This window comes from Ranitomeya variabilis, chromosome 4, assembly GCF_051348905.1.
Source record: "Ranitomeya variabilis isolate aRanVar5 chromosome 4, aRanVar5.hap1, whole genome shotgun sequence".
NCBI lineage: Eukaryota > Metazoa > Chordata > Amphibia > Anura > Dendrobatidae > Ranitomeya > Ranitomeya variabilis.
The window spans coordinates 174,421,129-174,441,047 of NC_135235.1; the positions used below are offsets into that span (position 1 = coordinate 174,421,129).

The window sequence follows — 19,919 nt, forward strand, 5'->3', positions numbered from 1 at the left end:
TGACACAAAATAGTTAATAAATAACGTTTCCCACATGTCTACTTTACATCAGCACAATTTTGGAAACAATTTTTTTTTTTGCTAGGAAGTTATAAGGGTTAAAATTTGACCAGTGATTTCTCATTTTTACAACAAAATTTACAAAACCATTTTTTTTAGGGACCACCTCACATTTGAAGTCATTTTGAGGGTTCTATATGGCTGAAAATACCCAAAAGTGACACCATTCTAAAAACTGCACCCCTCAAGGTGCTCAAAACCACATTCAAGAAGTTTATTAACCCTTCAGGTGTTTCACAGCAGCAGAAGCAACATGGAAGTAAAAAATGAACATTTAACTTTTTAGTCACAAAAATGATCTTTTAGCAACAATTTTTTTTTTTCCCAAGGGTAAAAGGAGAAACTGGACGACGGACGTTGTTGTCCAATTTTAAAATAACAGCGTGTGCACTACTGGAATAGGTGCCGCGGTAGGTTCCCACACCTTGTGAAACTTAAAGAAGAAACCTGGCACTCAACTTAATGCTCGTGTCAATTTAATGTAGTACACAAAACGTTTCGGTCCTATGTCCGGACCTTCATCAGTTATGTACTGCTAGGATGAAGAGGAGACCAGCGGTGGATACCGCGTCTGTACTCCGATACACGCTACCACGGCCATTTACTATAAGCCATCCACCCATGCCCACTCAGCGCATATGACAGGCGCAGGCTTCCGTGTATCTATGACACATGAGACCAGCGGTGGATACCGCGTCTGTACTCCGATACACGCTACCACGGGCATTTACTATAAGCCATCCACCCATGCCCACTCAGCGCATATGACAGGCGCAGGCTTCCGTGTATCTATGACACATGCTGCCATCGGTCACCTCTTCATCCTAGCAGTACGTAACTGATGAAGGTCCGGACATAGGACCGAAACGTTTTGTGTACTACATTAAATTGACTCGAGCATTAAGTTGAGTGCCAGGTTTCTTCTTTAAGTTGTTGTCCAATTTGTCCTGAGTACGCGGATACCTCATATGTGGGGGTAAACCACTGTTTGGGAGCACGGCAGGGCTCGGAAGGGAAGGAGCGCCATTTGACTTTTTGAATGAAAAATTGGCTCCAATCTTTAGCGGACACCATGTCGCGTTTGGAGAGCCCCCGTGTGCCTAAACATTGGAGCTCCCCCACAAGTGACCCCATTTTGGAAGCTAGACCCCCCAAGGAACTTATCTAGAAGCATAGTGAGCACTTTAAACCCCCAGGTACTTCACAAATTGATCCGTAAAAATGAAAAAGTACTTTTTTTTCACAAAAAAATTATTTTAGCCTCAATTTTTTCATTTTCACATGGGCAACAGGATAAAATGGATCGTAAAATTTGTTGGGCAATTTCTCCTGAGTACGCTGATGCCTCATATGTGGGGGTAAACCACTGTTTGGGTGCACGGCAAGGCTCGGAAGGGAAGGAGCGCCATTTGACATTTTGAATGGAAAATTAGCTCCAATCGTTAGCGGACACCATGTCGCGTTTGGAGAGCCCCTGTGTGCCTAAACATTGGAGCTCCCCCACAAGTGACCCCATTTTGGAAACTAGACCTCCCAAGGAACTAATCTAGATGTGTGGTGAGCACTTTGAACCCCCAAGTGCTTCACAGAAGTATATACCGCAGAGCCGTGAAAATAAAAAATAATTTTTCTTTCCTCAAAAATGATTTTTAGCCCAGAATTTTTTATTTTCCCAAGGGTAACAGGAGAAATTGGACCCCAAATGTTGTTGTCCAGTTTGTCCTGAGTACGACGATACCCCATATGTGGGGGTAAACCACTGTTTGGGCGCACGGCAGGGCTCGGAAGGGAAGGCACGCCATTTGGCTTTTTGAATGGAAGATTAGCTCCAATCATTAGCGGACACCATGTCGCGTTTGGAGAGCCCCTGTGTGCCTAAACATTGGAGCTCCCCCACAAGTGACCCCATTTTGGAAACTAGACCTCCCAAGGAACTAATCTAGATGTGTGGTGAGCACTTTAAACCCGCAAGTGCTTCACAGAAGTTTATAACGCAGAGCCATGAAAATAAAAAATAATTTTTCTTTTCTCAAAAATGATTTTTTAGCCCACAATTTTTTATTTTCCCAAGGGTAACAGGAGAAATTGGACCCCAAAAGTTGTTGTCCAGTTTCTCCTGAGTACGCTGATACCCCATATGTGGGGGTAAACCACTGTTTGGGCACAAGTCAGGGCTCGGAAGGGAGGTAGTGACGTTTTGAAATGCAGGCTTTGATGGAGTGTTCTGTGTGCGTCACATTCCATTTGCAGAGCCCCTGATGTGCCTAAACAGTAGAAACCCCCCACAAGTGACCCCATTTTGGAAACCAGACCCCCCAAGAAACTTATCTAGATATGTGGTGAGCACTTTGAACCCCCAAGTGCTTCACAGAAGTTTACAACGCAGAGCCGTGAAAATAAAAAATCATTTTTCTTTCCTTAAAAATGATGTTTTAGCAAGCAATTTTTAATTTTCACAAGGGTAACAGGAGAAATTGGACCCCAATAGTTGTTGCCCAGTTTGTCCTGAGTACACTGATACCCCACATGTGGGGGTAAACCACTGTTTGGGCACAAGTCGGGGCTCGGAAGGGAGGTAGTGACGTTTTGAAATGCAGGCTTTGATGGAGTGGTCTGCGTGCGTCACATTCCATTTCCAGAGCCCCTGATGTGCCTAAACAGTAGAAACCCCCACAAGTGACCCCATTTTGGAAACTAGACCCCCCAAGGAACTTATCTAGATGTATAGTGAGCACTTTGAACCCCCAAGTGCTTCACAGAAGTTTATAACGCAGAGACGTGAAAATAAAATATCATTTTTCATTCCTCTAAAATTATGTTTTAGCAAGCAATGTTTTATTTTCGCAAGGGTAACAGGAGAAATTGGACCCCAATAATTGTTGACCAGTTTGTCCTGAGTATGCTGGTACCCCATATGTGGGGGTAAACCACTGTTTGGGCACACGTCGGGGCTCGGAAGGGAGGGAGCACCATTTGACTTTTTGAACGCAAGATTGGCTGGAATCAATGGTGGCGCCACGTTGCGTTTGGAGACCCATGATGTGCCTAAACAGTGGAAACCCCTCAATTCTAACTCCAACACTAACCCCAACTGTCATGATCTCTGCAGGCAGAGATCATAGCAAGCCTAGGGAGGGACAAGCTCTCGGAAGATGGAACTATACTGACCATGAACTGAGCCTGCCGCGCAACTAGAAATAGCCAGGTAGCATTTCCTATTTATCGCTAGATGCCCAGCTCTGGCCTAAGACCTAAATAGCTAGCAGAGGGAAATATAAGACCTGGCTCACCTCTAGAGAAATATTCCAAAGAAGACAGTAGCCCCCCACATATAATGACGGTGAGTTCAGATGAAACAACAAACGCAGCAGGAAAATAGTCTTAGCAAATTTGAGGTCCGCTTACTAGATAGCAGAAGACAGATAGTATACTTTCATGGTCAGCAGAAAAATACTAACAAAACACCATCCAGAGATTACCTTAAACTCTGGCATTAACTCATAACGCCAGAGTAGCAATCCCTGATCGACGAGAGCTTTCCAGACACAGTAACAAAACTTCAGCTGCGAACTGGAACAAATAGGCAAAACAAAACATGGACAAAAGTCCAACTTATCAGTAGTTGTCTAGAAGCAGGAACAAGCACTGAGAGGCATCAGATAACATTGTTGACCGGCAAGAAACCACCAGAGAAATGAGCTTAAATAGCGACACCCACTACTGATGGAATCAGGTGAAACAGGAAAGAGGATGACAAGTCCAATTCCACAAGCGGCCACCGGGGGAGCCCAGAATCCAAATTCACAACAGTACCCCCCCCTCAAGGAGGGGGCACCGAACCCTCACCAGATCCACCAGGGCGACCAGGATGAGCCCTATGGAAGGCACGAACAAGATCAGAAGCATGAACATCAGATGCATTGACCCAAGAATTATCCTCCTGGCCGTAACCCTTCCAGTTGACCAGATACTGGAGTTTCCGTCTGGAAACACGAGAGTCCAAAATTTTCTCCACAACGTACTCCAACTCACCCTCAACCAACACCGGAGCAGGAGGCTCAACAGAAGGTACAACAGGTACCTCATACCTGCGCAATAACGACCGATGAAAAACGTTATGAATGGAAAAGGACGCAGGGAGGTCCAAACGGAAAGAAACAGGATTAAGAATCTCCAATATTCTATAAGGGCCGATGAACCGAGGTTTAAACTTAGGAGAAGAGACCCTCATAGGGACAAAACGAGAAGACAACCACACTAAATCTCCAACACAAAGCCGAGAACCAACACGACGATGACGGTTGGCAAAACGCTGAGTCTTCTCCTGTGACAACTTCAAATTGTCCATAACCTGCCCCCAGATGTGATGCAATCTCTCCACCACCGCATCCACTCCAGGACAATCCGAGGATTCCACCTGACCGGAGGAAAATCGAGGGTGAAACCCCGAATTACAGAAAAACGGGGACACCAAGGTGGAAGAACTGGCCCGATTATTGAGGGCGAACTCTGCCAATGGCAAAAAAGCAACCCAATCATCCTGGTCAGCAGAGACAAAACACCTCAGATATGTCTCAAGGGTCTGATTAGTCCGCTCGGTCTGGCCATTAGTCTGAGGGTGAAAAGCAGATGAAAAAGACAAATCTATGCCCATCCTAGCACAGAATGCCCGCCAAAATCTAGACACAAATTGGGTACCTCTGTCAGAAACAATATTCTCAGGAATACCGTGCAATCGGACAACATTCTGAAAAAACAGAGGAACCAACTCAGAAGAAGAAGGCAACTTGGGCAGAGGAACCAAATGGACCATTTTAGAGAAACGGTCACAGACCACCCAGATGACAGACATCTTCTGGGAAACAGGCAGATCTGAAATAAAATCCATCGAGATGTGTGTCCAAGGCCTCTTAGGAATAGGCAAGGGCAACAGCAGTCCGCTAGCCCGAGAACTACAAGACTTGGCCCGAGCACAAACGTCACATGACTGCACAAAGACTCGCACATCTCGTGACAGAGAAGGCCACCAGAAGGATCTTGCCACCAAATCCCTGGTACCAAAAATTCCGGGATGACCTGCCAATGCAGAAGAATGTACCTCAGAGATGACTCTGCTGGTCCAATCATCCGGAACAAACAGTCTATCAGGCGGACAACGATCCGGTCTATCCGCCTGAAACTCTTGCAAGGACCGCCGCAGATCAGGAGAAACGGCCGACAAAATTACTCCCTCCCTAAGGATACCTGTGGGTTCAGAATTACCAGGAGAGTCCGGGTCAAAACTCCTAGAAAGGGCATCTGCCTTAACATTCTTAGAACCCGGTAGGTATGACACCACAAAATTAAAGCGAGAAAAAAATAAAGACCAGCGCGCCTGTCTAGGATTCAGGCGTCTGGCAGTCTCAAGATAAATCAAATTTTTGTGGTCAGTCAATACCACCACCTGATGCCTAGCCCCCTCGAGCCAATGGCGCCACTCCTCAAACGCCCACTTCATGGCCAAAAGCTCCCGATTCCCAACATCATAATTCCGCTCTGCGGGCGAAAATTTGCGAGAAAAGAAGGCACAAGGCCTAATGACGGAGCAGTCGGAACCTTTCTGCGACAACACTGCCCCAGCTCCGATCTCCGAAGCGTCAACCTCAACCTGAAAAGGCAGATTCACATCAGGCTGACGCAACACAGGGGCAGAGGCAAAACGGCGCTTAAGCTCCTGAAAGGCCTCTACAGCATGAGGGGACCAATTAGCAACATCAGCGCCTTGTCTGGTCAAATCAGTCAGTGGTTTAACGACATCCGAAAAACCAGCAATAAATCGGCGGTAAAAGTTGGCAAAGCCCAAAAATCTCTGAAGACCCTTAAGATATTTACAACCCGGTATCAAATCTATGGCACAATCGCACTCACGGTGCGGAGGTAACGACCCAAGCTTGGGTTCGTCAAAGACGTCTTGATAATCAGAGAGGAACTCAGGGACTTCAGAGGGAATGGACGACGAAATAGAAACCAAAGGTACGTCCCCATGAATACCCTTACATCCCCAGCTCAACACAGACATAGCTCTCCAGTCCAAGACTGGGTTGTGAGACTGCAACCATGGCAATCCCAGTACCAAATCGTCATGTAAATTATACAGCACCAGGAAACGAATAATCTCCTGGTGATCCGGATTGATACGCATGGTTACTTGTGTCCAGTATTGTGGTTTATTATTAGCCAATGGGGTGGAGTCAATCCCCTTCAGAGGAATAAGAGTCTCCAAAGGCTCTAAATCAAAACCACAACGATTGGCAAAGGACCAATCCATAAGACTCAGAGCGGCGCCAGAGTCAACATAGGCGTCCGTGGCAATGGATGACAAAGAGCAAATCAGGGTTACAGACAAAATAAACTTAGACTGAATGGTGCCAATGGAAACAGACTTATCAAGCTTCTTTGTACGCCTAGAGCATGCCGATATAACATGAGTAGAATCCCCACAATAGAAACACAATCCATTCTTCCGTCTAAAATTCTGTCGCTCGCTCCTGGACAGAATTCTATCACACTGCATACTTTCTGGCGTCTTTTCCATAGACACCGCCAGATGGTGCATCGGTTTGCGCTCCCGCAGACGCCTATCAATCTGAATAGCCATTGTCATGGACTCATTCAGACCTGCAGGCAAAGGGAACCCCACCATAACATCCTTAACGGCATCAGAGAGACCTTCTCTGAAAGTTGCCGCCAAGGCGCACTCATTCCACTGAGTAAGCACAGACCATTTACGGAATTTTTGGCAGAAAACTTCAGCTTCGTCTTGCCCCTGAGATAGTGCCATCAAAGTTTTTTCTGCCTGAAGTTCCAAATGAGGTTCCTCATAAAGCAAGCCCAAGGCCAGAAAAAACGCATCCACATCGCGTAACGCAGGATCCCCTGCTGGCAATGAGAAGGCCCAATCTTGAGGGTCACCCCTGAGCAAGGAAATCACAATCCTAACCTGCTGAGCAGGGTCTCCAGCTGAACGAGACTTCAGGGACAAATAAAGCTCACAATTATTTCGGAAATTCTGGAAACTAGCTCTATTCCCTGTGAAGAACTCCGGCAAAGGAATTCTCGGCTCAGATACCGGAGCATGTACTACAAAATCTTGTAAATTTTGTACTTTCGTGATGAGATTATTCAAACCCGCAGTTACACTCTGGAGATCCATTATTGTCAGGTGCACACAGAGCATACAGAGATTAGGAGGAGAGAGAGAAAAAAGACTGCAGCAAGGCAGACTGGAGGAAAAAAAAAAAAAAAAAAAAAATTCCAGCAGACTTCTTATAACTCTCCTTTCTCAACCTGGGTCTTTATCACTTTAGGGGCCGGTCAAACTGTCATGATCTCTGCAGGCAGAGATCATAGCAAGCCTAGGGAGGGACAAGCTCTCGGAAGATGGAACTATACTGACCATGAACTGAGCCTGCCGCGCAACTAGAAATAGCCAGGTAGCATTTCCTATTTATCGCTAGATGCCCAGCTCTGGCCTAAGACCTAAATAGCTAGCAGAGGGAAATATAAGACCTGGCTCACCTCTAGAGAAATATTCCAAAGAAGACAGTAGCCCCCCACATATAATGACGGTGAGTTCAGATGAAACAACAAACGCAGCAGGAAAATAGTCTTAGCAAATTTGAGGTCCGCTTACTAGATAGCAGAAGACAGATAGTATACTTTCATGGTCAGCAGAAAAATACTAACAAAACACCATCCAGAGATTACCTTAAACTCTGGCATTAACTCATAACGCCAGAGTAGCAATCCCTGATCGACGAGAGCTTTCCAGACACAGTAACAAAACTTCAGCTGCGAACTGGAACAAATAGGCAAAACAAAACATGGACAAAAGTCCAACTTATCAGTAGTTGTCTAGAAGCAGGAACAAGCACTGAGAGGCATCAGATAACATTGTTGACCGGCAAGAAACCACCAGAGAAATGAGCTTAAATAGCGACACCCACTACTGATGGAATCAGGTGAAACAGGAAAGAGGATGACAAGTCCAATTCCACAAGCGGCCACCGGGGGAGCCCAGAATCCAAATTCACAACACCCAACACACCCCTAACCCTAATCTCAACCCTAACCCCAACACACCCCTAACCCTAATCCCAACTCTAGCCATAACCCTAATCACAACCCAACCCCAACACACCCCTAACCACAACCCTAACCCTAATCCCAACCCTAACCCTAATCCCAACCCTAACCACAACTTTAACCCCAACACACCCCTAACCCTAACCACAAGCCTATTCTTAATCCTATTTCCAACCCTAGCCCTAATTCCAACCCTAACTCTAATTCCAACCCTAACCCTAAGGCTATGTGCCCACGTTGCGGATTTGTGTGAGATTTTTCCGCACCATTTTTGAAAAATCCGCAGGTAAAAGGCACTGCGTTTTACCTGCGGATTTACCGCGGATTTCCAGTGTTTTTTATGCGGATTTCACCTGCGGATTCCTATTAAGCTATATCAGCCAACAAGACTGGAACGTCAGGCTCCAAACCAATCTGACTATCAAAAATTCAGGCACAACAGCATAGCTAGCCACTAAATAAATATAAAACTTAGCCTTTAATATGTATACCTAAAAACAGTTTAAATAAAACATTTGCTGAAAGTGCTCATGGTTAGCAGTGCACTAGAAAAAATGGCACAATCTCACCCAATTGTCGCCTCACGATCTACTGGAGATTTCTGTAACCTCAGGATCCGGATGCAGGAGGGGGGAGGTACACTAGGTTCTGCTTTCCCTGTCGTGCCCAGTGTAAAAAAAACCTCCCGCCCTGACAAGGGCAGTACCCAAGTGTGAGCCTGTTTTCCTATAATGCCCTTGATAGATGTAGCCACCCTGGAAAAAATGTCTCCCTTCTTCTTCCCAACGCGTTTCCTCCCCTGTTCAGGGGGTTCATCAGGGGAAGTTGTCCAGGTTAGTAAGGGTATTCTGCAGTGGCAGACATAACCTCTCTAGAATATAGGTGCCTTGGTGTAAAGGTAGAGCAGTCTCTAGCAGTCCTATTAAGGAACAGCTGTAAAACGCTGCGAAATCCGCACAAAGAATTGACATGCTGCGGAAATTACAGCGCAGCATTTCCGCGCGGTATTTTCCGCACCATGGGCACAGCGGATTTGGTTTTCCATAGGTTTACATGGTACTGTAAACCTGATGGAACACTGCTATGAATTCGCAGCGGCCAATCCGCTGCGGATCCGCCGCCAAATCTGCACCGTGTGCACATAGCCTAATTCTAACGCTAACCCAAGTTCTAACCCTACCCCTACCCCTAACCCTACCCTTAGTTCTAACTCTAACCCTAGTTCTAGCCCTAGTGGAAAAAAAAAATATTTTCTTTATTTTATTATTGTCCCTACCTATGGGGGTGATAAAGGGGGGGGAGGTAATTTACTATTTTTTTATTTTGATCACTGTGATAAGTTTACCACAGTGATCAAAATGTACATGGAACGCATCTGCCGGCCGGCAGATTCGGCGGGCGCACTGCGCATGCGCCCGCCATTTTGGAAGATGGCGGTGCCCAGGGAGAAGACGGACCGACTTCGGGAGGCCCGGTAAGTATGAGGGGGTGGTGGGGGGGGTGGATCGGAGCACAGGGGGGGGGATCGGAGGACGGGGGAGCGGACAGGAGCACGGGGGAGCAGACAGGGGGACGGAGGGGGATACCGGACAGAACGGAGGACTGGGGAGGAGATCGGGGGCGGTGGGGGGGGGGGGCAGAACCTGATTTCCAGCCATGACAGATGCTATTGCAGCATCGGCCATGGCTGGATTGCAATATTTCACCATATTCATAGGTGAAATATTGCAAATTGCTCTGATTGGCTGCTGCACATTCAACAGCCAATCAGAGCGATAGTAGCCACGTGGGGGCAAAGCCACCCCCCCTGGGCTGAAGTACAACTCCCCCTCTCCCTACAGATCGGGTGAAATAGGAGTTAACCCTTTCACCCGATCTGCAGGGACGCGATCATTCCATGACGCCACATAGGCGTCACAGGTCAGATTGGCACCGACTTTCATGACGCCTACGTGGCGTCAAAGGGCGGGAAGGGGTTAAGCACGTGGTTGTGGAACCACTGTGCCATAGTCCGGAGAGAGCCTGGAAGGGCATAACTAAGCAAACACCTGGTTCTTCACTGGAGCTCCTGATGGTGTGGTAAGACTTTAGCCAGGAAACCTGTGTGCTGTGCGCAGGCCCTGGGAGGAGACAGAAACGGCGGGGCCCAAAGCAGCATGGAGAGGTGAGTGAACACGTCAGCGTCTCTACTGAGAGGAGTAAGGGGACTCATGCAGGGGTGGCGGCGCTGTACTAACAGACATCTTCATTGCAAGCTGATGGAACCTCTAAACAGCGACATTGTAATGTTGGGGGACTCAAAGGTAACTGATGGCCATTTATGATATTACATTCCTTAAGCTTTTAAAAATCCTAGGAAAGCCATTTAATGCATAATAAATATTGAAATGTATTTACAAAGTTAATGCATTTGACATACACTAAAGTATTAGAAAAAATGGCTGCTTTCTCTGAAACAACAACAAGTCCATGGGTTGTGTTTGGTATTTCAGCTCCGCTTCTTGAAAGGGAATGGGGCTGAGCTAATACTGGATAGGTGTGGTATTGTTTTGGCAATAAATCAGCCATGTTTTTCTAATCCTGTACAACCCATTTAATAATCTAAGAAAATAAACATTTGCAAAAAATGTGTGTAGGACTGTGGGATGGTCAGAATGTTACAGGCCTTAGCACGACTGTGGAGTCGGAGTCAGTGTCCATTTTAATGGAGTTAGAGTCGGTATAAAATGAACAGACTCCTAAAATCTATATATATGAGGCATCGTGATTACTTGCTAATCCCGCCCCCTGCACAATAGCTCCGCCCCCACCCCATGACCACACTTAATCCCGCCCCCCACCCCATTAACACACACAATCCCGCCCCCACCACATTACCACACACAATCCCGCCCCCCACCACATTACCACACACTGCCGCCCCCCACCACATTACCACACACAATCCGCACCACATCACCACACAATCCCGCCCCCACATCACCACACATAATCCCACCCACCCACCACACCACACATAATCCCACCCACCCACCACACCACACATAATCCCACCCACCCACCACACCACACATAATCCCGCCCCCCACCACATTACCACACATAATCACATTACCACACGAGGCTCCGTCCACACACATTACCACACGAGGCTCCGTCCCCACACATTACCACACGAGGCTCCGTCCCCACACATTACCACATGAGGCTCCATCCCCACACGAGGCTCCATCCCCACACGAGGCTCCGTCCCCACATTACCACATGAGGCTCCATCCCCACACGAGGCTCCGTCCCGCCACATTACCACACGAGGCTCCGTCCCCACACATTACCACACGAGGCTCCATCCACACACATTACCACAAGAGGCTCCGTCCACACACATTACCACACGAGGCTCCGTCCCCACACATTACCACACAAGGCTCCGTCCCCACACATTACCACATGAGGCTCCGTCCCCACACATTACCACATGAGGCTCCGTCCTCCCACATTACCACATGAGGCTCTGTGCCCACACATTAACACACGAGGCTCCGTCCTCACACATTAACACACGAGGCTCCGTCCCTCCACATTACCACACGAGGCTTCATCCCCACACATTGCCACACGAGGCTCCGTCCTCACACATTACCACACAAGGCTGTGTCCCCACACATTACCAAATGAGGCTCTGTCCCCACACGAGGCTCTGTTCCCCCACATTACCACACGAGGCTCTGTCCCCCCACATTACCACACGAGGCTCCGTCCCCACACATTACCACATGCAGCACTTCCTTTCTATGTAATTCAACCACTTCAGCCAAGGTAAACGTTCATTTAATTGCATCTGCATTCTCCCAAACAAAATGAGCCAAGAAGAGTCGCCAGGTCCATCTCACAGGCTGCAGAAAAATCCGGACAACGATGCAGTAGCTGATCGACAACAACAATATCGACTAAATCGAAGGATTGGTTATCAACAACGAACACCTGAGCAGATTGATAAGGACAGAGAGAGATATCACAAGGTTTATATCAACCGAGTGACAGAAAGAAGGGAAGCTGATATATATAACCAGCGTCAACGAAGAAGGAATTTGACACCTGCGGAAGTTGAAAACAACAATGCCCGTCGACGTAAACTGCCACCACCTTCGAGGTATGCAGCAAGAAATCCAGAGAATATACCCAGTGAACACCACGTGGGAAAGCGAGACTTTACGTGTAGTGATTGCGGGGCAGTTTAATCATCAGCAGCATTAATTAGATAGCAATGAGCGTGCCGAGCGTTAGCTGGCTGGAAACAGCTAGTATATAATAAATTGGGTTCAGTAGTTCAGTGCAGGATGTGCTGTATATGTTTTCATAAGAATTTAGCAAAGTTATGAAATGTCCTATAAATGTCTGCTCTGTTCCTGATCTAAGGATCTCGTCTTTTAGATGAGATAAATCTGTGCTGCACTATATGTACATGCTCAGAAGTGTTTTTGGTAAATGTAGATTCAATAAAGGAGTCTGTGTTATTATTTCAAATAAGGGACTTTATTCTGGGTGCTTTTTTTTATAATTTGACTATGGAGTTAGTAATAGCGGCGTCTCAGACGCCTCTCCATTACTAATGCCTGGGTCTGACATCACCCCCCCCCCCCGACTATCACCCCACTTGCCAATGCACCAGGGAAAGTGTGAAGAGCGAGGCTCAGCGCCATAACTGGCGCATCTTATGGATGTGCCATTTCTGGGGCAGCTGAGAGCTGATTTTTTTAGTCTGGGAGGGGGTCAATATCCATGGCCTCTTCTTAGCCTATTAATATCAGCCTGCAGCTCTCTGCCTAGCCTTTGCTGGATATTAATTATAGGGGGACCCTAAGTCATTTTTTTAGGGGGTCCTATTTTAATCACCAGTAGAGGCTATACAGCTGTGAGCTGGGATTAATAGCCTTTTATTTATTTATTTTTTTACTCACTTATATAGCACCATTAACTTAACAGCGCTTTACAGACATTATCGGCACTGTCTCCATTGGGGCTCATAATCTAATTGCTCTATCAGTATGTTTTTGGTCATGTACAGTATACTACACACAAAGTACTGATTGTATATCTCACTCATATTTATATCTGTCTGTATATATATCTAATATATATATATATATATATATATATACATACATACATACACATCTTGAAGAATAATTCCTTTGAAAACAATGTGTAAATGACAGAGAATTGCTGTATGTAAAAGCTCATGTTAAAATCCCATTGCAATTGGATTGTATTCACATATGAATTGGATGTAATTCAGATGCTAAGTGATAACAATTGGATTGTACTGGCATGAAAATCGCATGACACTTGTATGACACTCGTCCCACTTTTCAGGACCAATATCGGACAGTTATCTTTTTTTGTTGTTTTTTTAAGGATGATGGGTATGAACCCTAGCAGTTATTTGGTCAGTATTTTCCATCACTATTTGTAAGCCAAAACCAGGAGTGGAACAGTCAGTCAGAGGAAAGTATAATAGGTATATGAGGGCTTGTTTTTTGCGGGGACGAGATGTACTTTTGAATAACACCATTCATTGTACCACATAGTGTACTCGAAAAAGGGAAAAAAATTCCAAGTCAGGTGAAATTGTTATAAACACCCCACAATTCTACCATTGTTTTTTGTGAATTGTTTTTACAATTATGGTGATACCAAACATGCCACTTTTTTATTATTTTAGTGGTGAAAAACAAATGTGAAGTTTGCAAGACCCGTAACATTTTTATTTGTCATATGATGGAGCTGTATGATAGCTTATGTTTTGCGGGGCGTGACTACATAGTAATTAGTACCATTATGGGATAGATGTGACTTTTTGTTAGCTTGTTACAGCATTTTTTTGTGGAACTGTGGCGGCAAATAAAAAGGAATTTTGACGTTCTTGAATTTTTTCCGTTTTCGGTGTTTACCGATTGCGTTGTTTTTATATTTAGATCACATTTTTCTGAACGTGACAATACCTCATATGTGTATTAAATTTTTTTAAGATCTTTATTTTCAATGGGGGGGGGAGTGGGGTTATTCGAACTTTTATTTATTTATAGACACACATGGTCAAAATTGTTGGTACCCCTCGTTTAATGACAGAAAAACCCACAATGGTCACAGAAATAACTTGAATCTGACAAAAGTAATAATAAATAAAAAATCTATGAAAATTAACAAATGAAAGTCAGACATTGCTTTTCAACCATGCTTCCACAGAATTTTTTTTTAAAAAAAATGAAACTCCTGAAATGGGCCTCTACAGAAATAATGGTACCCTCAGCTTAATATTTTGTTGCACAACCTTTTGAGGCAATCACTGCAATCAAACGATTCCTGTAATTGTCAATGAGACTTCTGCACCTCTCGACAGGTATTTTGGCCCACTCCTCAAGAGCAAACTGCTCCAGCTGTCTCGTGTTTGAAGGTTGCCTTTTCCATATGGCATGTTTCAGCTCTTTCCAAAGATGCTCAATAGGATTTAGGACATGACTCATAGAAGGCCACTTCAGAATATTCCAATGTTTCCTCTTAGCCATTCTTGGGTGTTTTTAGCTGTGTGTTTTCGGTCATTATCCTCTTGCAAGACCCACGACCTGCGACTGAGACCAAGCTTTCTGCCACTGGGCAGCACATCTCTGTCTAGAATCCCTTGATAGTCTTGAGATTTCATTGTACCCTGCACAGATTCTAGACACCCTGTGTCAGATGCAGCAAAGCAGTCCCAGAACATAACAGAGCCTCCCCATGTTTCACAGTAGGGACAGTGTTCTCTTCTTGATATGCTTCATTTTCCATCTGTGAACATAGAGCTGATGTGCCTTGCCAAAAAGTTAAATTTTTGTCTCATCTGTCCATAGGACATTCTCCCAGAAGCTTTGTGGCTTGTCAACATGTAGTTTGGCAAATTCCAGTCTGGCTTTTTTATGATTTTTTTCAACAATGGTGTCCTCCTTGGTCGTCTCCCATGAAGTCCACTTTGGCTCATACAACAACGGATGGTGTGATCTGACACTGATGTTCCTTGAGCTTGAAGTTCACCTTTACCCTTTTGCGCCGCAGCCCTTTTTCGTTATTGTGTTTTTGTTTTTCACTCCCCTTCTTCCAAGAGCTATAACTTTTTTATTTTTCAGTCAATAGGGCTTGTTTTTTGAGGGACGAGTTGTATTTTTGAAAGACATCATTGGTTTTACCATACTGTGTACTAGAAAAGGCAAAAAAATTCCAAGTGAGGTGAAATTGCAAAAAAAGTGCAATCCCACACTTGTTTTTTTGTTTGGCTTTTTTGCTAGGTTCACCAAATGCTAAAACTGACATGCCATTACGAGTTCATAGACACCAAACATGTCTAGGTTCTTCTTTATCTAAGTGGTGAAAAAAATTCCAAACTTTGCTTAAAAAAAAAAAACAATTGCGCAATTTTCCGTTACTCGTAGCGCCTCAATTTTCGTGATCTGGGGTCGGGTGAGGACTTATTATTTGGGTGTCGAGCTGATGTTTTTAATGATACCATTTTGGTGCAGATAAGTTGATCACCCGTTATTGCATTTTAATGCAATGTCGAAACGACCAAAAAAACGTAATTCTGGCTATTTTGACTTTTTTTCCTCGCTAAGCCATTTAGCGATCAGGTTCATCCTTTTTTTTATTGATAGATCGGCCGATTCTGAAAGCGGCAATGCCAAATATGTGTAGCTTTGATTTTTTTATTGTTTTATTTTGAATGGGGTGAAAGGGGGGTTTAAACTTTTATTTTTTTTTCACATTTTTAAAAACATTTTTTTAATTTAATTTTGGCATGCGTCAATAGCCTCCATGGGAGGCTAGAAGCTGCCATAACTCGATCGCCTCTGCTACATAGATGCGATGCTCAGATCACCTCAAATTAGTAGAATTACAGTATTGCTATGAGCACCGACCACATAGGTGGTGCTCATAGCAATCTGGCATCAACAACCATAGAGGTCTTCAGGAGACCTCTGGTTTTCATGCCAACGCACCGCTGACCCCCGATCACGTGACGGGGTCAGCAGTGCGTGCATTTCCAGCCAGATGGCCGGCACCATTTAACTAGTTAATAGGCGCGGGCTGATCGCGATTCTGCCCATGCCTATTGCGGGCACATGTCAGCTGTTGAAAACGACGGCATGCATTAAATGCGGCTGTCAGAGACTGACAGCAACATTTAAAAGGTTAAAAATCGCAGGCAGAGCTTCAATCACGATTGTTAGACGCAGGTCCTGACTGTAATACACAGCTACACGTCACAGCCCAGTATCCAGTGAGCGCTTTCCCTCTGTCCTCTGCTTTCATTAGCAGCAAGTGCGCAGTGGAAGCAGGGCTGTGCGGTGCAGTGAAACAACACCCAGCCCAATCAGGGGGGTGCGTACGAGTGGGTTCCATCTGGTTGAATCAAGGAAGTCCAGAAGTTGACGTGACATCAGCGAATGTCAGTAGCGGCTGCAGCTGGGCTCATGTGATCGTGAGTGAGCAGTGATAGCGCCGCTCACAAACATATATGGCAACATAAGATATTTACAAAAATACTTAAAAGGTTTAAATCGAAGGGCGAATTATACATTGAAGGAACCACCTCTTTAACCCCTTTGTCGCCCAAGGTGGTTTGCATGTAAATGATCAGGCCAATTTTACAATTTTGACTAATGTCACTTTCTGAGGTCTGGAACGCTTCACCAGAACCCACTGATTCGGAGATAGATCCTTTCGTGACATTGTACTTCATGAGAGTGGTAAAATTTCTTTGCGATGACTTGCATTTATTTGTAAAAAAAAAAAGGAAATTTGGCGAAAATGTGGAAAATTTAGAAATTGCATTCTTATGTCCTTAAATCAGAGAAATATGTCACGCAAAATAGTTAATAAATAACATTTCCTATATGTCTACTTTACATCAGCACAATTTTTAAAACATTATTTTTTTTAAGGAAGTTATAAGGGTTATAAGTTGACCAGCGATTTCTCATTTGTCCAACAAAATTTACAAAACCATTTTTTTTTTAGAGACTACATCACATTTGAAATGAATGTGCTCAAAACCATATTCAAGAAGTTTATTAACCATTCAGGTGCTTCACATGAATTTTTGGTATGTGGAAAAAAAAGAACATTTTACAAGCAATTTACATTAGACAATTTTTTTTTTCACAAGGGTAACAGGAAAAAATGGACTCCAAAATTTGTTGTACAATTTCTCCTGAACATGCAGATACCCCAAATGTGGGGGAAAACCACTCTTTGGGCGCACAGCAGAGGGAAGGAACAATTAGCGAACACCATGTCGAGTTTGCTTGTAGAGCCCCTGATGTGCTTAAACAGTGAAAATCCACAAGTGACATAATTCTGAAAACTAGACCCCTCAGGGAACTTAGCTAAATGAATGGTGAACACACTGAACCCCCAGGTGCTTCACAGAAGTTTATAACGTTGAGCCTTAAATTTTGCATTTTCATAAAGTTAACAGGAGAAATTGCACCATACAATTTGTTATGCAATTTCTCCTGAGTATGTGCCTCATATGAAGGGGAATACTATTGTTTGGATGCACAGCAAGGCTTGGAAGGGAAGGAGCATCATTTGACTTTTTGAACGTAAAATTTGCTGAGGATGTAGCTACAAACGTAGCTTTCTCAAGGGGATTGCTTGAGAAAGCTGTGTTTGTGCCAGCGAAACGTGCGTCGGGGCTGACATCCGTCCTTGGGGGTGATCACCTCTCTACAGTATCTCACAGACCTGGGTAAGCTTGTCCTCTTGCACTTTTTAGGTATTATCCTGTGTGATATGTGTTTATGTAATTGATATGGGCATCCTTTTTCCGTGGTCTTGTTTTTGCATTATAACTATAGTATAAGTGCCTGATACCTTGCACTGCTGAGGTGGTTACCTCTCTTCCTGTCTGTACCTCCATGGAGTATGGGTTACTTTATTTAATGTGTTTTTAGATATATATATATATATTTAATAAAGATTTATACTGTTTTTTAGTAAAATTATCGCCTGGTACTCCTTAGTCTCTTATAATGCAGGTCAGTAAAAAGACATATTTGTGGCCACTAAGGGGTTAAAGCATCTATTTAAACAATTTTTCATGTTTACCAACGAATGGCGTTTTTGTGGTTACTTTACACACTGAGCTGGAACTTCTTTTTTATGGCTATGGTGGCGTACAACAACGAATTTCTGAATCCCATCTTTAGACCTGACAAAAAGTTATGCTGCAATAGATTTTTAGAGAAAAAAAATAGAAGAGCACTTAAAAAAGTGATCCTTTCCCGCATCGATTAAATGAAGTGCAGTGGAATCGAAAAACCTGAATAATCACCGGTCACTGTAATAACATGTGCTGATCACACATACATTTTGGATGCATTTGAAAGAAAAAAATGTAAGTGGTTCCTTCATTCTTCAGTTGATTTGTCTTCCATTATGAAAGTTTCTAAAATTCCCTTTATTTCCAATTATTTCAAAACAGGTGAGATATAAAGTTGGTTGCATTCTGGCAGAAGACTGAATACATCCTTTAAGTGAGATAATGGACCCCAATCCTTGGTTCATTCATTGCTTTGACCCCTTCAGAGTGAGCACCATCCAGGCAGGAACAGATCTGCAACCCATTGCTGAACACTAACGGGATTAAAATCACAGATGCTGAGCGAGCTGGAATACTGCCAATCTCATTTTATGGAGAAGTGGACATTTTAGAAAATATTCTCCTATTGAGGTAACCCCACTGCCACCAAAATATTGATAGGTGGTATTAGTGTGCACCAATGTGCAATACCAGAAAATAAAAAGAAAAAAACTAAATAAATAAATGGAGGCGTGTTATAGTCTAAGATGATTTTCTGCAGCTGACATACTCATCTACATTTTTCTCGCTAACAAGATTTTCCGATCTTAAACCTGGCTTGAATGAATAGCGATTGTTCCCTTCTGGTTAGGAAGGTGCTGCATTTGCTCATACCCCATTCACTGGCCTAGAATCAGCCAGGCCTCAGATGGCTGTTTCCATGGCAACTTGGTTCATTCAATACAGGCACATAATGAAGACAATGTGTTTTCCATTTAGATGAGTTTTAGAAGGGAGAAAACAACAAAAAAAAATATTGAGTCTTAAGCATGTGAGATTGTTAGTGAGACTATACATGATATACACACACACACACATATATATATATATACACACACACACACACACACACATTATATATACACACGATATATATATACATATAAACTATATATATATATATATATATATATATATATATATATATATATATATATATATATACACACACAGATTTCAATTTATATGGGAGTTATATGTCCCTTTTTAAAACAAGGATTTGGCATAATAATAAATAATTTTATTTCTATACAGCCAACATATTCTGCAGCGCTTTACAATTAAATGGGGACTGACAATAAAACCATTGCAAAGTACAGGAGGAGTGAGGACCCTGCCCGCTAGCTTACAATCTATAAGGAATTCTCTTGGCATCTCCTTTCTTGCCGACCTTTCATTTTCTTTGCTGACCCTTGAAAATATTATTCTATCCGGTGTTTCTTTCTTCAGTGACCAGTGGGTTTCCGACTGACTAGCACACTCAATCATAGTGAAATCACAGTAATGTATCAGCGTTCATGGTACATGTACAGGTTTATTAAATAAAATATTTTATTTC

At 43.9% G+C, this 19,919-nt stretch overlaps 1 protein-coding gene and 1 long non-coding RNA gene across 8 annotated transcripts in view; one reads left to right on the plus strand and one right to left on the minus strand.

The window, feature by feature from the left end:
* LOC143768567 (uncharacterized) overlaps positions 1 to 19,352 on the plus strand; it is a 49,113-nt gene extending 29,761 nt beyond the window's left edge. Inside the window, exon 3 of the long non-coding RNA XR_013213947.1 lies at positions 18,704 to 19,352. This is a non-coding gene — a long non-coding RNA (uncharacterized LOC143768567). The remainder of the gene's footprint in view (positions 1 to 18,703) is intronic.
* Positions 1 to 19,919, minus strand: part of ZMIZ1 (zinc finger MIZ-type containing 1) — a 626,177-nt gene that overhangs the window by 205,153 nt on the left and 401,105 nt on the right. The window lies entirely within an intron of this gene.